The 18197-nt window shown below is 33.0% G+C and overlaps 1 protein-coding gene and 1 long non-coding RNA gene across 2 annotated transcripts in view; one reads left to right on the top strand and one right to left on the bottom strand.

Moving 5' to 3' along the window:
• The window catches only part of C3H3orf85 (chromosome 3 C3orf85 homolog), a 107369-nt gene that overhangs the window by 52786 nt on the left and 36386 nt on the right, over positions 1–18197 (bottom strand). The gene's annotated exons all lie outside the window — the stretch shown is intronic.
• On the top strand, positions 1279–7555 carry LOC141561485 (uncharacterized). Its single transcript, XR_012488067.1, has 3 exons — positions 1279–1346; positions 5776–5866; positions 7471–7555. It is a non-coding gene; the product is annotated as an uncharacterized LOC141561485 (long non-coding RNA).

The raw sequence follows: 18197 nt of genomic DNA, 5'->3' as shown, positions 1-18197 counted from the left end.
ATACAAATATTTGCCACATTTTTCATCCATTTGGATTTTACTCTATAATTATTTCTTTTGAACAATCATTATTCTCATACTGGATATCCCATAATATTCAGGGAAAATTACCACTTTGAGATCTACAAATAGATTATGGAAACTCCTATTCTATAGGGAATCTCCTGGCCATTTGGATCCACAACATTGACAAACTTCCCATTTTACATCTCCCTTCCCATTAATAGTTAGAGGATTGTTGTATAAAATTATCTTTGTAGTTGTATAAATTGGGAAATCTTGCATATTTGAACATGTTTGAGAGTCTTTAAAGCTGACATTTTTTTTAAAAAGTATTTTTTTTTGGTAATTAAAAAAAAACTTTAGAAGCTTAGATTCTTACAGCTTACTTGTATCAAGGTAACCTTTCTTTCAAATGTATTTCTTTTTCATAAATTTTTTTATAAGAGATGAGAAGGTGGATCAACAAGTCAGTAGTTATTGATGTTCCTCCAGTTACTTTGGGGGGGATATTAATTATATCTGTGATTCTTTTTACTCCTTGCTTTCTTTGCCTTGAATTACTTTCAGAACTAATACTTTCAAGTTTGGGTCTCCTCCAGCATAAATAAGAAGGAAAACTCATGTTTAAATAACAATTTCCTCAATCTACTCTGTGTTGCCAGTAGTATCAGTTATCCCCATTTTTTTGAAAAAGTTAAGTGATTTGTCTAAGTTCACCTAGCGCATATATTTTTGAGAGCAAATAGAAGCTGGTCCCTGTAATAGATACTGAATTTGAATTCCATAAGGATAGCTTCTGTATCTTTTAGAATTTTTGAGTAAAAGGGTAAAATTGGAGGGAATGTGAGCCAATGGAAAAAAGGTTATGAAAGAATTAGGGCCAAGAAGGGACACCTGAACCCATAGAGAAAGGACCTTCAAAAAAGGAAAGGCCTTTGGATCAAGTCAAATCAAAATCCTTTCTTCAAAATGGGTGGCTTCAGGGGCTGGCTTTTTTCCTACAGAATCTAGCTTTTGATATGTTTTGGTAAATTCTTAATGCTTTTAAAATATCTTTTCATTTTAATTTAATTCAGTGCTTTTGTATTCCTGGTACTTTCCCTGCTGTTGCCATAAAATCTCAGCCAAGTTCCCCTGAGCTCCATCATTGTGCCCCTACTCTGTGTCACTCCTTACTCCCCTGCAAGGAGGAAGATTAATCATATGAGCAGCATGACTTTCTAATGAACAAATTAAGCTTAATATTTATTAGTAATAGTTGCTTTCTCTTTTAGTGGATAATGAAAAACTGCAGGGTGGATTTATGTTGTGCTTCCTTGATGATGGATACGGAATGAACCCTGGTAAGTTAATTATCTAGTTACCTAACTGGCTGCTACCATGAACATTCAGAAAACCAATAAAAAAGCTAACTGAGCTCTATATGCAAAATCAGATATTGAATCTTATGCAGGTGGAGGTGGAGTGTATATGAAAAAGCTGTAGATTGGACTTTTTGGGTTTAAATATTTCAGCTGGCTTGATAAATTAATTCTAGCCATCTAACCTTAAAGGGGAGAAGATACTTATTGTTATAGATATACTTTTACCTCAGCTTGAATGGAGTAGTCCTGGTTAAAGATTATAAGAATTGTTAATACCCAACCTGATTTTAAGACTGACCCTTTACATACTACTGTCACTAACCCCCAGGGTTGGTTTCTAGTGTCTGTGAGGTGGTTTTTGCTTTCTGTTTAACCTTCAATTAGGGGTCCCTTGCCTTGTATTTTAGTAGCTAATGTTTTTTCTTTCATGTTCAGAGGGATGATGGCTTCAGACAGATTTCCTAGCTTGTCAAGGGACTTGCTTGCATTATCTTTTCCTTAAGCATACAAAACTGTAGTTGAAGTCCATTGGGAACCCTGAGGCATTTGGCCTAACTTTGACTGGTATAAAGCTTGGTGATTTTTTTACTTAGAATATTGAATTTTTTGTGATTAACTTCTACAAAACAGGGAAGGAAACTCTGCATCATTTATCAGATATGCCCCACAGCATATAGGCCTATCAGGGCCCTTTAAGCTCCTTGCCTTCTTTTTGTTTGTATAATCCCATGATGAGTGGGACAATTCCTATAATCCCAACCCACACATAGTATTTATGAGTGGATTCATATTCAGACTCTGCTTCTGTTGGCTTTTTTGGGCTCAGGACTATGTTAGTCAGATATGAACATCTATTAGGGCTCTCTCCTCAATTCTTCATAAATGTCAATCAATTAAATCATTGAGCAGGAATTACTAAACACCTAATCGGTGTCAGACACTGGATTAGGAACAGGAGATATTTGTACAAAGAAGAAAATTATCCATTTTTTCAAGGAGGGTACCAGAATTTAAAGCCACATATTCTCAGTGTGATAATCCTCCTTCTGCTTGGTTACCTCTGCCATCTTGGAGACTTTACTGAGCCTCAGCTGCTAGGTAAGGATAGATAATCTGTGAGCTCCCTTATAGGAATCCTCAGCCTCAGTCACTATCAGAATGTACTAAGCTTCACAAGCCTCAAATGCCACTCGCCATTTTTTCACAGTGTAGTTACAAACTTACTGTAAATCTTTAAAAAATGCTAGACTCTATCAGCCATCACTCTAGGTGATGCAGTGTACAGGGCACAGGGCCTAAAGTCAAGAAGACCTGACTTCAGATCTAACCTTCTGCTTCTTGGTTCTTTGACTTTGGGAAGTCACTTTAATTCTTATTTGCCTCAGTTTCCTCATCTATAAAACAAGGATAATAATGACTAATATCTCAGAATTGTTATGAATGTCAAATGAAAACAATTTTTATAAAATGCCTTTCAAACCGGAAAGTGCCATAAAAATGCTAGTTTATGTTATATCATGTCATATATATCACTACTCAGGCATACAGCATACCCATTCTCTGAACTAAATTTAGATTTCAACAGGACCTTAGGATAAAGTATACCCAGTTCCCTCATTCATTTCATAGACAAGGAAACTGAAGCCCAGAGGAGTTATTTGTTAATGTTCACACAGTAGAAAGTAGTAGGGACTGAATTGAAACCAAGGATGCTATTTTGTCTACTTTTGCACATTTCAGATTTCACTCAGCTTGTGCAATAAGAATACTCATGGGTTAGATCTTGCTTGCCAGTGAACTTCAGCATTAACATCAACAGTTTTAATGCTCTCTGAATTGCATATATTTAATTTTGGGAGACAACTGGTCTTCTTAAATAATGTGTGCTCTTCTTTGGGATTCTCAACCTTAACATCACTATCCTTATCTTGTTAGATTAATATGAATATACAAGAAGAATTATGCTTTTGTGTGAAGGTACAGAGAGTTAAAAATCAATCAGTAGTGTATTTATTAAATGCTTATTATATCCCAGGCATTGTGCCAGGTTCTGAGGATATAAGTATAAAGAACTGATTCCCTATTCATGAGGATCTTACATTGGGGATATAACAAATACATATATGCAACATAAATATAAAGCAAATATAAATATATACAAAGTATATAAGTATAAACAATTTGAGAGGAAAGGCATTCACAGGTAGAAGGAATGGAAAATGGTTCATGCAAAAAATAATGATGAACATGGCTAAACTAGAAGTATGTTTTACATGACTTCACATGTATAATGGGTGTTATATTGCTTGTATATAACAATATATGTAAGGTAGAATAAGAGCCAGAAGGAGGGAGACAATTTAAAAGAAAAAATTTTGAAAATGAATGTTAAAAAAGAAGATAAGGCTGAGTGAAAAGTCTCATAAATATTTGTTTTCAATAGATAGATGTTTAGATGAGGTATTTTAAAAGCATATACTCAATGCCAGGCACTCTTAGTGAGTGATGAGAACATTTTTATTAATTTTTAAAATGAATGAAAATTTGTATGCATGATATGTTGGAAGAAACAATTTTGAAAAGGCAAAGGAAGAATCTTATTGTTGTTTCATTATAAATTTTTTTCAGAATACAATCAAAAGGATAAAAAGCAGTTTTAAAGTATTGAAATTGCAGGAAACAAGGTCATTCTTCATTTAATTCTAAAAATAGAGTACCTACAACAGTAAAAACAATTTAAGATTGATGAAAAAAATGTTTTTAATATCAAAAATAAAGTTGTAGGTGGCAGGAGAGTTTGCCAGAAAAGACAGAATAATGTCAGTTAATGACATTGAACCTGAATTAGATCAAATCTTGAGTGAATAGAAAGGAATAGTTTAAGAGTGTAAACAGCAGTCATTTATTAAGCACCTGCTACAGAGGTGCTAGGTACTAGAAAAGATAAAAAATTTAGATAAGAAAATTCTTGACTTCACAGAGTTTATAGTCAAGCATGGAAGTTTTGTGTGTGTGTGTGTGTGTGTGTGTGATGGATCCCTATGGCATTTTAAGGAAGTCTATGGAATTTTCAAAATAATATTTTTAAATGCATAAGATACATGATGAGAAGCCAATTATATTTAAATCATTATCAAAATATTAAAACAAAAACATTTTTATTAAACATTATTATTAACATTAACATTATCAAAATATTAAAACAAAAACAAATTATTAAAATATTTTTAAAAATGAACCTTTGTTTAGTAGATATCAGTATTTTGTAACGTAAACAAATGTAAATATAAATGTAGCAAATGTAAACTCCTTGAGAGCAGGGATTTTTGTCCTTTTTTTTCTTCTTGTCGTATAGTAGGCTCTTAAAAGTTTTTTGATTGATTGATTGAATATCAGGCATTAATACACATGCTTTTCTTTGTATCTCCAACTGGTAGCACGATGCCCAGTACATAATTCTCAGCAGCAGCCTCACTCTTGTGACTTCATTTAGGGTTTTCTTGGCAAAGATACTAGTGTAGATTGCCATTTCCTTCCATAAGTCATGTGTACAGATGAGGAAATTGAGGCAACTCACAAAGAGCAGTCTTCTTGACTCCAGGCTCAGCATTCTGTTCACTACCTAGTTGCTACTAAATTCTTGTTGGCTGACAAACAGGTATGTCCCTGAGAAATTTCAGAGGCTCTGGATATATGCACAATTGATTATATATTCAGTTGACAGGCAAGAATTTCTGGCAAAGTCCATGAGTGAATGGACTATATCTCCCAGAGTCTAGCATAAATAATACATCTTAGGTATTTAATAAGTGTGAATTAAATGCATTGAATAATGCATGTCCTGCTAGACATTTGTGGATTATAAAATATCTCTACCTTCAACAAAATGCAGACCTTATCAGGGGTATATAAGTAAAAAAAGGAGATCTCTAATTGAACCCATTGAATTTTATGGTCTCTTTGGAAGAAGTGCTCCAGATGTATTCAGGGTACCTTTTTGGAGTTCCAGTTTGCCTTATGGGAATAGATCTTAAAGAAAATGCAACTAACTGAGTAAGCAGAAATCAGAGTTGTTTTGTGAAGGTCTGAAGTTTCTGAAGTTTCTTCTTCTTCTTCTTAGTGTCCCCCAACCAGGAGTTGGATTGTGTTATAGGGTCAGCAATCTATTAATTCCTCATAATGCATGACTAGCATCTTTGGGACAGCTGCATAGGCACTTAAGTTAATCCAGTGTTCTGGGAATATTATGAGATCCTGCTTTCTGCTGTGCTACTATTATCAAGATTTAAGACATTGTCAAACAATACAAACTCTTTTACTATATCAGGGGATTATTAATCTGACTTGGGGACGAAATTCTGACTTGGGGAGGAAATCTAATGTCCTTCAAAATCCATGTCTGTTACAGAGGAAGCTTCAAATGTCATTTTCTTTGGAATGTCTAAGAAACGGAAAGCTGCTTCAAAATTCATTGGACATTATGGCAATGGTCTTAAAAGGTAATATTTTCCCCCTCTGAACCTTTTAGTACTATGTCTAACTGAGGATTGAGGATGATGTCGACTTTAAAAGGCATTAAAATGAAGGTGATGTGAAAACAAAAAAAAAAAAAATAGCAACTAAAAATAGAACACAGAGCAGGAAGAGCTGTTTGGTTAGAAGTGTCTGCCAAAGAGTCCCAACTTGTGTCTTTGCAAAATTTCTCACTGTTAGGTAATTATGTTGATTTTACCTTTGTAACATCTAGAAATGATATTTTTATCTCTCTTTTTCCAGTGCCACCTCTCAAGGACAGATTGTCATCGTCACTGTTAACTCCTAATGGGTCTCCATAGTAATAATTAACATTTATATAACATCTCTTATGTGCCAGACACTATGCTAAATGCTTTTACAAATATTATCTCATTTGATCTCTAATTTCATTCTTTCTCTTCTACAGTCCATCCTTTACACACACTGCCTGACTGGTGTTCAGTATACATGGATCTAACCATTTTAGTTTTGTTAACTCAAAAATTTTTACTGGCTCCCTATACCATACTGAGTTAAATTAAAATTTCTTTGTATCACTTTCAAGGCTATATATAACCTGAAGTTACTCTATCTTTCCATTCTTATATTACTTATCTCTTATTCTTTATATTTAAGGCAAACTATACTGTTCTCTGACTACTATGTCTGTGTTTACCTCTCTATTCTTTGATTTCTATTATTCCTACTGCTTAAATTGTTCTCCCTCCCCCCTTTTGCCTAGTATTAAATTCCAACCTATCCTTGAAGGCTATCTCCTACATAAAGGCTACCTCTATTTCAGTAATGACATTCCCATTCAGATATCACAACTGTACTGCAATTTTCACATAAAGTTGTTTTATTATAGAGATGTATCTTGGTGTCTTAGCTTTCTCTTAGACATTAAGCTCTCTATGAGCAAAGGCTATGCCTTATATAACCTTTTGTGCCTTTTCCAGCACCTAGAAAACAAGAAACATATACATTTTGTTAAGTTTCAATTATACCTCAAATTATATATTATATATTGTGCATTATATATAATTTTTCAGAAGTGCTATGTCAGACAAAGCTGATAATAATTTATTTGCCTTTTGCATTTCCATATTCTTCTAATCTTTAGAATTAGTCATTGTATCATATGGGGTCATCATCCTGTAAGTTCATTTAGTGAAAGCATGATATAATAGATCATAAGTTCCTTCAGAGAAAGAATTGCCTTATTTTATTTTTATCTCTATAGTATATACCTAGCTTATAATGGTGCTTTATAAAAAGTTTTCTGTTTCTAGCTCACAGAGTAGAATCCTTACCCCTATTATCTGCCAAGAGTATTCTCCTCATCATAGGGAGAACTAGAAATGTTATAATTTTGGATGGATGCATGAAAATCTATCCTTTCTCCTGAATAAACCATTCAGAACTCACAGAAGAGTATCCTTTTATCCGTGAAATAAAGTATATTAACTAGAATGTCAAGTTTCCTAGTTAAGTCTATTAGGAAATAGTATCATAGAATGTTTGAGGTGGGAGGATTGTTTCTAAGCCATCTTTGTGATAATGAATTATTTATTTGTCTTCACTGCAGTGGATCTATGAGGATAGGGAAAGACTTCATTCTTTTTACCAAGAAAGAAGAGACGATGACCTGCATTTTTTTATCACAGACTTTTTGTGAAAGTGAAGGTCTCAATGAGGTACAATTTGTTTATTTCTTTGGTTCCCATGGTAACTGTGGGGCTAACTTTCCCTTTTATGGAAATTTTGCTAATTAAATAATCAGCCTTAGAGATAGGTATGAGGAGTTGAAAAAGGGTTGAGTAGTTTTCTTTTTTTTGTTTGTTTGTTTTTTGGGGGGAGGAAATCAAGCAATTTTCTAATTTTTTTTTTCTTTCAGTGATTTTGAAATTATACCAATACTTTGTATTTTTCTTGTGGATTTATGATGTTATATTTTGTGTACATGCTTGAGTGCAGGGATCATAACATAATGTTTATATTTGTGTCTCTTTTGGTTCCTAGCAGTGTTCTGTATGCATTTGTTGAGAGTGATTTATGTACCTATGTATATGTTCCAGATACCTAGGAGATAGAATTATTAAGTATAAAAAAATTTGATGCAAATGAAACAAAATACAACCTCAAAGACTTTCTCACAGAATATATCTCCTGGTCATGTATCAGAATTACACAGAATTTATAAGATCATAGATCTACAACTAGTAGGGACTTTAGAGGATATTGTTCAACCCCTTCATTTTACATATGAGGAAATAGGTCTGAGAAGTTAAGTACTCAGGTTCACTCAGGTACTGACTTTAAGTAGGGAGACTTGAACATTTTTCTTTTGATTTCATAGTTGATGTTCTTTCCACTGTAAAATGCCTTGAAATATGGGACAATAGAAATATTCTCTTATCATCAGTGTTAAGCAAAGAAGGAAACAGGGAGACATTTGCTCACCAAAGTTATTTGCTACTGCCATGGAGGGTGTCTAACACTTGGCTTAGATTGAAGGGATCCTCTATAAATGATGAAACCTTCCAAATGCTCCTGTTTACAGATAACATGGGACTTATTGCTTTAAACTTCAGATCACTGTAGAATCAGATATTCTCTCTAGCGTTTTCCCTAAATAACCAAAGTGAGTTAAGAATACTTTTGTCAAAGTGACCAACCTGGTGCAATAATCCCTGAAAGAAAGAGAGACAGAGAGAATATGTGTGTGTGTGTGTGTGTGTGTGTGTGTGTTTGAGACAAAGACAGAGACAGAAAGACAGAAAACTAGAGAGGGAGAGGGAGACATAATATATTTCAGTGAAAAAAAATGGGATGGAAAAGGTATGAAAAGTATGAGATAAAGGTAACTCCTAGGTATGCTGCTATATTTGATCAAATGGAAATCCAAATTAGTTATTACTATAAAAGAGGAGCTTTGTTTAGAGTAGTTTTGTGTCAATTCTGGTTTAATAATGAAAATTATAAGAATATTTGTATTTCAGTAGAATGATTGAAGACAAATATAACAATTGTAAAGTTTAATGTAAAGGGACTAAATGTTCAAACAAAAATCTGAAAGAAAAAGGAATAGTATATTTGTCTATACTGTAGAGAGGAGTATTTTAATCTAATGGAAGAAATAGTTAAGAAAATACCAGTGGTTTTTTCTGTACAGAATTAAAAAGGGGTTTTACACAACAAAACCCAGTATTTATAAAAGGAAAAGCCAAGACAAGAAGTAGAATGGCAGAAATTACTTAAAGGAACCAACAATTCTCTTGCTGCAAAGAGAAGTCAGATCAAAAAAAAAAAAAAAAAAAAAAAAGAAAGTGAGTAAGAAAACAAAATGCAAGTGAACAACAGCAAAAAGAGTGAGAATGTTATGTTGTGATCCACACTCAGTTCCCACAGTTCTCTTTCTGGGTGTAGATGGTCCTCACAAGATCATTGAAACTGGCATCAATCATCTTATTGTTGGAAAGAGTCATGTCCATCAGAATTGAGCATCATATAATATTGATGTTGCTGTATACAATGATCTCCTGGTTCTGCTCATTTCACTTAGCATCACTTCATGTGAGTCTCTCCAGACCTCTCTGAAATCACCCTGCTGGTCGTTTCTTATAGAAGTTATATTCCATAGCATTCATATACCATAATTTATTCAGCCATTCTCCAACTGATGGACATCCACTCAATATCTAGTTTCTTGCCATTAAAAAAGGGCTGCCACAAACATTTTTGCACATGTGGATCTCTTTCCTTCCTTTAAGATCTCTTTGGGATATAAGCCCAGTAGGAACACTGCTGGATCAAACGGTATACAAATTTTGATAACTTTTTGAACATAGTTCTAAAATTGCTCTTCAGAATGATTGGATCCATTCACAGTTCCACCAACAATGGATTAATTTCCCCGTTTTCCCACATCCTCTCCAACATTTGTCCTTGTCTTTTCCTGTCATCTTAGCCAATCTGAGAGGTGTGTAGTGGTATCTCATAGGTGTCTTAATTTGCATTTCTCTGATCAATAGTGACTTACTGCACTTTCTTATATGATTAGAAATAGTTTTAATTTCTTCATCCGAAAATTATCTGTTCATATCCCTTGACCATTTATCAATTGGAGAATGGCTTGGATTCTTATAAATTTGAGTTAATTCTCTCCGTATTTTAGAAATGAGGTCTTTATTAGAACCATTAAATGTGAAAATGATTTTCCAATTTATTGCTTCCCTTCTGATTTTGTCTGCATTAATTTTGTTTATATAAAAACTATTTAACTTAATATAATCAAAATTGTCTGTTTGGTGTTCAATTATGAGTTCTAGTTCTTCTTTGAACACACATTCCTTTCTTCTCCACAGATCTGAGAGGTAAACTATCCTATGTTCTTCTGATTTGCTTATAATATCACCCTTTATGTTTAAATCATGAACCCATTTAGATTTTATCTTAGAATGTGGTGTCGGGTGTGGGTCAGTGTCTAGTTTCTGCCATACTAGTTTCCAATTATTCCAGCAGTTTTTGCTAAATAGTGAGTTTTCATCCCAAAAGCTGGGGTCTTTGGGTTTGTCAAACACTATATTGCTATAGTTATTGCCTATTTTGTCCTGTGATCTTAACCTATCCCACTGAAAGTTGACTACTCTATTTCTTAGCCAATACCAAATGGTTTTGATGATCGCTGCCATATACTATAGTTTTAGATCAGGTATAACTAGGCCATCTTCTTTAGCATGTTTTTTCATTAGTTCCCTTGAAATTCTTGACCTTTTGTTCTTCTAGATGAACTTTATTATTATTTTTCTAGTTCTGTAAAATAATTTATTGGGAGTTTGATTGGTATGGCACTAAATAAGTAGATTGATTTAGGTAGTATTGTCATTTCTATTATATTCACTTAGCCTATCCATGAGCACTTGATATTTTTCCAACTAATTAGTCTGATTTTATTTGTATGTACAAAAATGTTTTGTAGTTTTGCTTATATAGTTCCTGACTTTTCCTTGGCAGATAGATTTCCAAATATTTTATAGCGTCAACAGTTATTTTGAATGGAATTTCTTTTTGTATCTTTTGCTGCTGGACTTTCTTGGTAATTCAGTGAGATTTAACATTGTCAGGACTATTATGAAATAGGCTCTCTGATATATTGCTAGTAATGCTCGTAGATTGGTACAAACTTTTGGACAGCACTTCAAGAGTGTACAGTGAATCACAAAACTAATTACTCCTTTTGACCTACTGATTCCATTAATAGGACTCTATCCTAAAAATATCATACAAAGTATCTGTACAAAATATTTATAGCTATAGTTATTTGCAGTAGTGAAATAACTGCAAACAACCTAGACATTCAACAATTGTAGAATAAATTATGACATTAATATAATATAATATTACTTTGTAATAAAATGTAATTATGAGTATAAAGGAAACTTTAAAAATATGAAAAAAGCAAGATCAACAGAACCCAGATTACTTTCATTTCCCACATATGTATAATACATACACACACAGACACACACACATACTATATATATATATATATTTATATATACATATATATATATATATATATATATATATATATATATATATATTCAAATGTGATTTTTGAATACTGAGAAAGGAACAGTGAGCAATCATATTTATACTTTGTTGTCTGTTAATTTCTTTGGTTCTTTTATTTTAAATGTTAATTTTTTCTGTTTTTTTCTTTTAAAGAATCTCATTGATATTTTTTGTTTTCATATTACTTTCAAATATGTGCTTTCTCCTTTACCTATCCAGAGAGATAAACCTTATAACAAAAAAAGAGAAAAATTTGAAGTTGAGTAAAATTATCTAACTTATAAATCTAAATTAATAGACCCAAATTTATGGTTCCCTGCAAAGTGAGGTGATGAAAGGAGAGCTTCTTTTAATCTTTTCTTCTTGGGCAAGCTTGATCATTAAAATCATTCCATTGACCACAAATTCTCTCCTTCTCTACAGATCTGAGAGGTAGACTATCCTTTCTTCTAATATGTTTATAGTATTACTCTTTAAGTCTAAATCATGAACCCATTCCAACCTTTTCTTGGTATAGGGTATTAGATGCTGGTCAATGTCTAGTTTCTGCTATACTATTTTCCAATTTTCCCAACAATTTTTGTCAAATAGTGAGTTCTTATTTGAGAAACTGGGATCTTTGGGTTTATCTAACACCTAACCTATTGCACTGATCAACTACTTTCTTAGCCAGTATCAAATAGTTTTGATAAGTGGTGCTTTATAATATAGTTTTAGGTCTGATACAGCTAGGTCACTTTCATTTGCATTTTTAATTAATTCCCTTAAACTTAATTAATTAATTAAGAATTAATTAATTCTTGACTTCCAGATGAAGTTTGTTATTATTTTTTCTAGCTCTGTAACTTCTTAGGAGTTTGATTGATATGGCACTAAATAAATAGATTAATTTAGGTAGAATTGTCATTTTTATTATATTAGTTTAGCCTACCCATGAGCACTTGATATTTTTCCAATTGTTAGATCTCACTTTATCAGTGTGGAAAGTGTTTTGTAATTGTGTTTATATGATTCCTGACTTTGTCTTGGGAGGAAGACTCCCAAATATTTTATATTATCTACCAATCATTTTAAATGGAATTTCTCTTTGTAACTTTCTTTCTTTCTTTTCTTTTTTTTCCTTTTTCTTTCTTTCTTTTTTTCCCCTAAGGCTGGGGTTAAGTGACTTGCACAGGGTCACACAGCTAGGAAGTGTTAAGTGTCTGAGGCCAGATTTGAACTTGGGTCCTCCTGAATTCAGAGCTGGTGCTCTATCCACTGTGCCACCTAGCTGCCCCTCTCTTTGTAGCTGGACTTTGTTGGTAACATTTAGAAAAGCTGATGATTTATGTGAACTTATTTAGTTTCCTACAACTTTGCTAAAGTTGTTAATTGTTTCTAATAGTTTTTAGTTGATTCTCTAGGATTTTCTATACCATCAAATCATCTTCAAAGAATAATAATTTTATTTCCTCATTACCTACTCTAATTTTTTTTATTTTTCTTCTTTTATTGCTAAAGCTAACATTTGTAATACAATATTGAATAATAATGGTGATAGTGAGCAACCTTGTTTGACCCCTGACCTAGTTTATCCCCATCACATACGATGTTTGCTGATGGTTTTAAATAGATGCTGTTGATCATATCCTTTGATCTAGCAGTGTTTCTATTGGGCCTGTATCCCAAAGAGATCATAAAGAAGGGAAAAGGACCTACATGTGCAAAAATGTTTGTGGCAGCTCTTTTTGTAGTGGCAAGGAACTGGAAACTGAATGGATGCTCATCAATTGGAAAATGGCTGAATAAATTATGCTATATGAACATTATGGAATATTATTGTTTTATAAGAAACAATCAACAGATGATTTCAGAGAGACATGAATTAATGGTAAGTGAATTAGTAGAACCAAGAGAACATTGTACATGGAAACAAGATGATTATAAGATGATCAATCTGATGAATTTAGTTCTTTTCAGCAAGAGATGATTCAGGCCAATTCTAATAGACTTGTGATGGACAGAGCTATCTGCATCCTGAGAAAGGATTATGGGAACTGAATGTGGATCACAACATAGTATTTTCACCTTTTTGAGGTTTGCTTCTTTTTCCTTTTCTTTTCTTTTTTTGATCTGATTTTTCTTGTGAGCATAATAAATGTGGAAATATGCATAGAAGGAATTGCACAAATTGGATTACTTACTTGTAGGACAAGGGGGAGGAAAGGAGAAAAAAATTTGAAACACGAGGTTTTTCAGAGGGTGAATGTTGAAAAATATGCACATATTTTTAAAATAAAAAGCTAAAAAAATCATCCCATGTTCAGTTTCAGGTTATTTTTTTTTTCATTTACCTTGTGTGTATTATATTTCCTGGTAGTTTATTTAATTTTGCATTAGTTCATATGTTTTTTCTCATGCTTCTCTGTTCTTTATAGTCATTATGTCTTAACGATATTGTAATAATCTATTATATTTATATACCTCTTATCCATATATGAGTTTATTGAATGATATTATTTGATTATTTTTGTTAATGGTTGTTGCATGTATAATAAATATAAAATTAAAAATATTACTGATGATGATCAACAGTTGCCATCAGCTTTTTCAGAACCTTAGAATATAGATGATTTGTTAACTTGAACTCATTAAGGTTAGATTGGTGCTCTTACTTCAGTTGAATTCATCTCTCTATTAGCCATATTTGTTCTTTTCTTTCAACTCAAAAGTTTATTCTCCTTAACAGAGAGAACACAAAGGAAGAATTGAACAGTTATGTCTTCCTTCCACTTTCTTTTATTGTTTTTTTCCTCTAAGCAGGTATTCTATCTCTTCTTTTATCATGCTTTTTTCTCCCATATATCTTTATATGAAAGAAAAGAGCAGCAACAACAAAAATTTTTTTGTTGTTCAATTCTGTCCATCTAAGCTTTCAGGTTTACTTCTTTGTATTTATATTTTATTTCCTGTTCTTGCTTCCAACTTCTGTATGAGTCATATGTTTGCTGTGCATCTATATGAACTTAGGCAGCGCCCCTCCTTATCCCATATTTTGTCTTCAAATGTATTCTTTAAGACTTGCCATATATCTCTAGCTGAATTTCCCCATAGAATTTTAGGCTGCTGTATTCTACCTTTATTCATTTGTTTCCCATGCACTGTGCTTCCCCCAAATCTAGTATTTGTCAGGCAGTCAACAATTATTTATTAAGCTCCTACTATATACTAGGTGAAAAGTATTAGAGATAAAAGAAGTGTAAAGGCCATTCCAGATCTCAGAGTCTAATATTTGTCTCACAGTGTCCAACTCTAGTGTTCTCCATCCACAGACTTCTAAGAGAGTAGTCACTGTTGTTCCTAAAGGTTACTCTTTATTTCTTCCTTACCAACCATTTCCTTTGTTATCCTATCTCTGATACATACTAGTTTTCTGACCCTAGATAAAAGAGATTTAATCAATCATCTTCTTACTCTGTTGTAAGCAATGCTCTAAAGCTATAAATTGCAAAGAGAGTGCCAAGCCTCATCCAAAGGAGTTTCTTCCTTTAGGAGATTGTTAGACCACTGAAATCACAAGGGCAATAACAATCTCTTTACTTTTTTTTTTTAAAGATTTAGGCTCATGTAGCAGTTCACTTATTTGCTCCCTGAAATTTATGACAGAGGAAATGCTCATTAAATAAGCCAAGAAATTTTTCTATAGTTTGTTTTTCCTTGTCTGTCAGTAACATGAAGGGTTTTGATGTGATGTCATCTACAAACTTGGTGGCATTGTAGCTAGATGTTGGAGCTAAAATCAAGAAAATCTGAAATAAAATCCTACTTCATAAACTTAAGCACATCAGTTAAGCTCTCTGAGCCTCAGTTTCCTCATCTGTAAAATGAGGGAGTTGGACATAATGGGATCGTAGAAACTCTGATAACCTCCCTCCTCTTTGAGGAGTCTTGTTTCTATTACTATTCTAGATGTTCAGTGTTTCTTCTCTCCTTTCTTATGTGTGATGTTATTTTAACTTCCTGACACAGGTCAGGAATTCCTGTTTTACTGTTCAGAATCCTCTTATTTCTTTGTTTCTAAGTTGAAGTCCTTCTCATTGTGTGTGGGTATGTGTGTGATAAATAGCAAGGATAAAATTTGAGCCCATGTATTGTAATATATATCAATTGATTTGCTTCCTGTATCATCAGTGTAGGCCTTGATGTACAATAGTCACTCATAATTAGTTTTTAATCTTTGTCTTTTCCTAATCATCCTCACTTAGGCTGTGGAAGACATCCAGGAAAAAGTAGCTGGGTTGGCTAGCTCTTGTCCTTTGTAGGTTTAATTGGGAAGTTTCTCTGGGAGTGTGAGCTTTCTACCTTAAAAGTAAACAGGATAGTATTCTTCGCTTTCTGAAAACTCATTCTCCTTATTAAGAAAAAGATAATAAATAATAAGAATAGAGCAGATAGATCTGTCTTTTCATTTTGCTTTTTAGAATTATTTCCATATATATTTCAAAAAAAAACAAACCTCATCATAGTTTAGGACATGATTTTTCCAGCTCTTTGTCTCAATTAATCCTCCTCCAGATACCCTCTATCATGTTTTATTCTTTGGGTTCCTGAATTCCCTTACACGAAGAGTATGGCTCTTGAAGACTTTATGAATACTTGGCTCACACTCTTTATCTTAATTCTTTCCCTTATACTATAGGATTTCAACCTATATGCTGATAGCTATTAGAACATTACAGTCTCCCAGATCCCTAATCTGTTCCAACTCCCAAAATTTACATTAAAAATGTTTTTTTTTTATTTTTCCAAATGCATGCAAAGATAGTTTTTAACACTAACCTTTGCAAGACTTTATCTTCCAAATTTTTCTTTGTTTTCTACCTTTCTCCCTTCTCCCCTCCACTAGACAGGAATCAATTAACTATAGATTAAACAAGAGCAAATCTTCTAAACCTATGTCCATATTCATTATGTTGCATAAGAAAAATCAGATGTAAAGGGAAAAAACAGAGAAAGAATAAAATCAAGCAAGCAACAACAAAAAAGTGAAAATACTGTGCTTTGATCCACATTCAGTCTCCATAGTTCTCTCTTTGAATGCAGATGGCGCTCTCCATCACAAGTCTGTTGTAATTGCCTTGAATCACTTCATTGTTGAAAAGAACCAAATCCATCAGAATTAATCATCACATGATCTTGCTATTGCTATGTACAACATTCTCTTGATTCATTTCACTTAGTATCAGTTCATGTGAGTCTCTCCAGGCCTCTCTGTATTCATCCTGTTGGTTGTTTCTTACAGAACAATAATATTCCATAACATTCATAAAACACAGTTTATTTAACCATTCTCCAATTGATGGCCATCCATTCAGTTTCCAATTTTTTGCCACTACAAAAAGGGCTGCCACAAACATTTTTGTACATCAAGGTGGTCTTCCCTTTTTTATGGTCTCTTTGAGATACAGGCTTAGTAGACACACTGCTGGATCAAAGGGCTTGCACAGTTTTGATAACTTTTTGAGCATAGTTCCAAATTGTTCTCCAGAATGATTGGATGCGTCCATAACTCCACCAACAATGTATTAGTGCCATGACCTACTTCTTTACTTCCCATAGCCACATATAAGATGGTAACACCCTTGATTTCAGCATCACTCATAAATGATCTTCTGCTTTCTTGATCAAAAGCTCTAAAATTCCTTTATCCACAATAATGTCTTATATTTTTATCTTTCCCTGTCTTAACCTTCTAAAATTTATTCATCATGTTTACAGTGATCTCTATTCCCTCCATTGCTCAACTGTCCCAAACCATCCACACTTGCTCTAATTTTACTTCCCTTCTCAATACTGACTTTATATTAACCATTTTAACTTCTTTACATTGAGGCTTCTTAAACTTTTTCCACTCGACCTCTTTTCATCTGATAAATTTTACATGTCCCCAGCTATATAGGGATATAAAATAGGCGTACAAATCAAACATTTACTACTAATAAAACAAATTTAATGACCTCCACAACCCATATGGGGTTGCAATCCACAGTTTAAGAAGCTTTGCTAGACAGGAACTGTATGAACACAATTACAAAATATTTTCCACACAAATAAAGTTAGATCTAAACAATTGGAAGAATATTAAGTGCTCATAGGTAAGTTGAACTAACATAATAAAAATGAAATTCTACCTAAATTAATCTGCTTATTGAGACATGTACTAATCAAATGGCCAAAAAATTAGAGCTAGAAAAAATAATAAAATTCATATTGAAGAATTTCAAGGGAATCAATGAAAAAATTGTAAATGAAGGGGGTTTAGTTATACCTTAAACTATATTGATACTGATTAAGAAATAGTGTGGTGGATCAGTTGAATCGATTAGATTCACAAGACACAATAGTCAATGACTATAGTAAAGTAGTGTTTGATAAACCCAAAGATTTCAGCTTCTGGGATAAGAACTCACTCCATGACAAAAATTGCTGGGAAATTTGGCAAATCGTGTGCCAAAAATTAGGCATTGACCAACACTTAACACCCTTTACTGAGATAAAGTTGAAAAGGGTTCATGATTTAGATATAAAAGGTGATACTATAAGCAGATCAGGAGAACAACAGATGTCTAGTTCTCAGTTGTGTGGATAAGGGAAGAATGCATAGCCAAAGAAAAACTAGAGAACATTTATGAAATGCAAAATGGATAACTTTTATTGTATTAAATTTAAAAGTTTTTGTACAAATAAAACCAATGTAAT

The sequence above is a fragment of the Sminthopsis crassicaudata genome, chromosome 3 (genome assembly GCF_048593235.1).
Source record: "Sminthopsis crassicaudata isolate SCR6 chromosome 3, ASM4859323v1, whole genome shotgun sequence".
NCBI classification, from domain to species: domain Eukaryota; kingdom Metazoa; phylum Chordata; class Mammalia; order Dasyuromorphia; family Dasyuridae; genus Sminthopsis; species Sminthopsis crassicaudata.
This window is presented reverse-complemented; position numbering and strand designations above follow the sequence as displayed.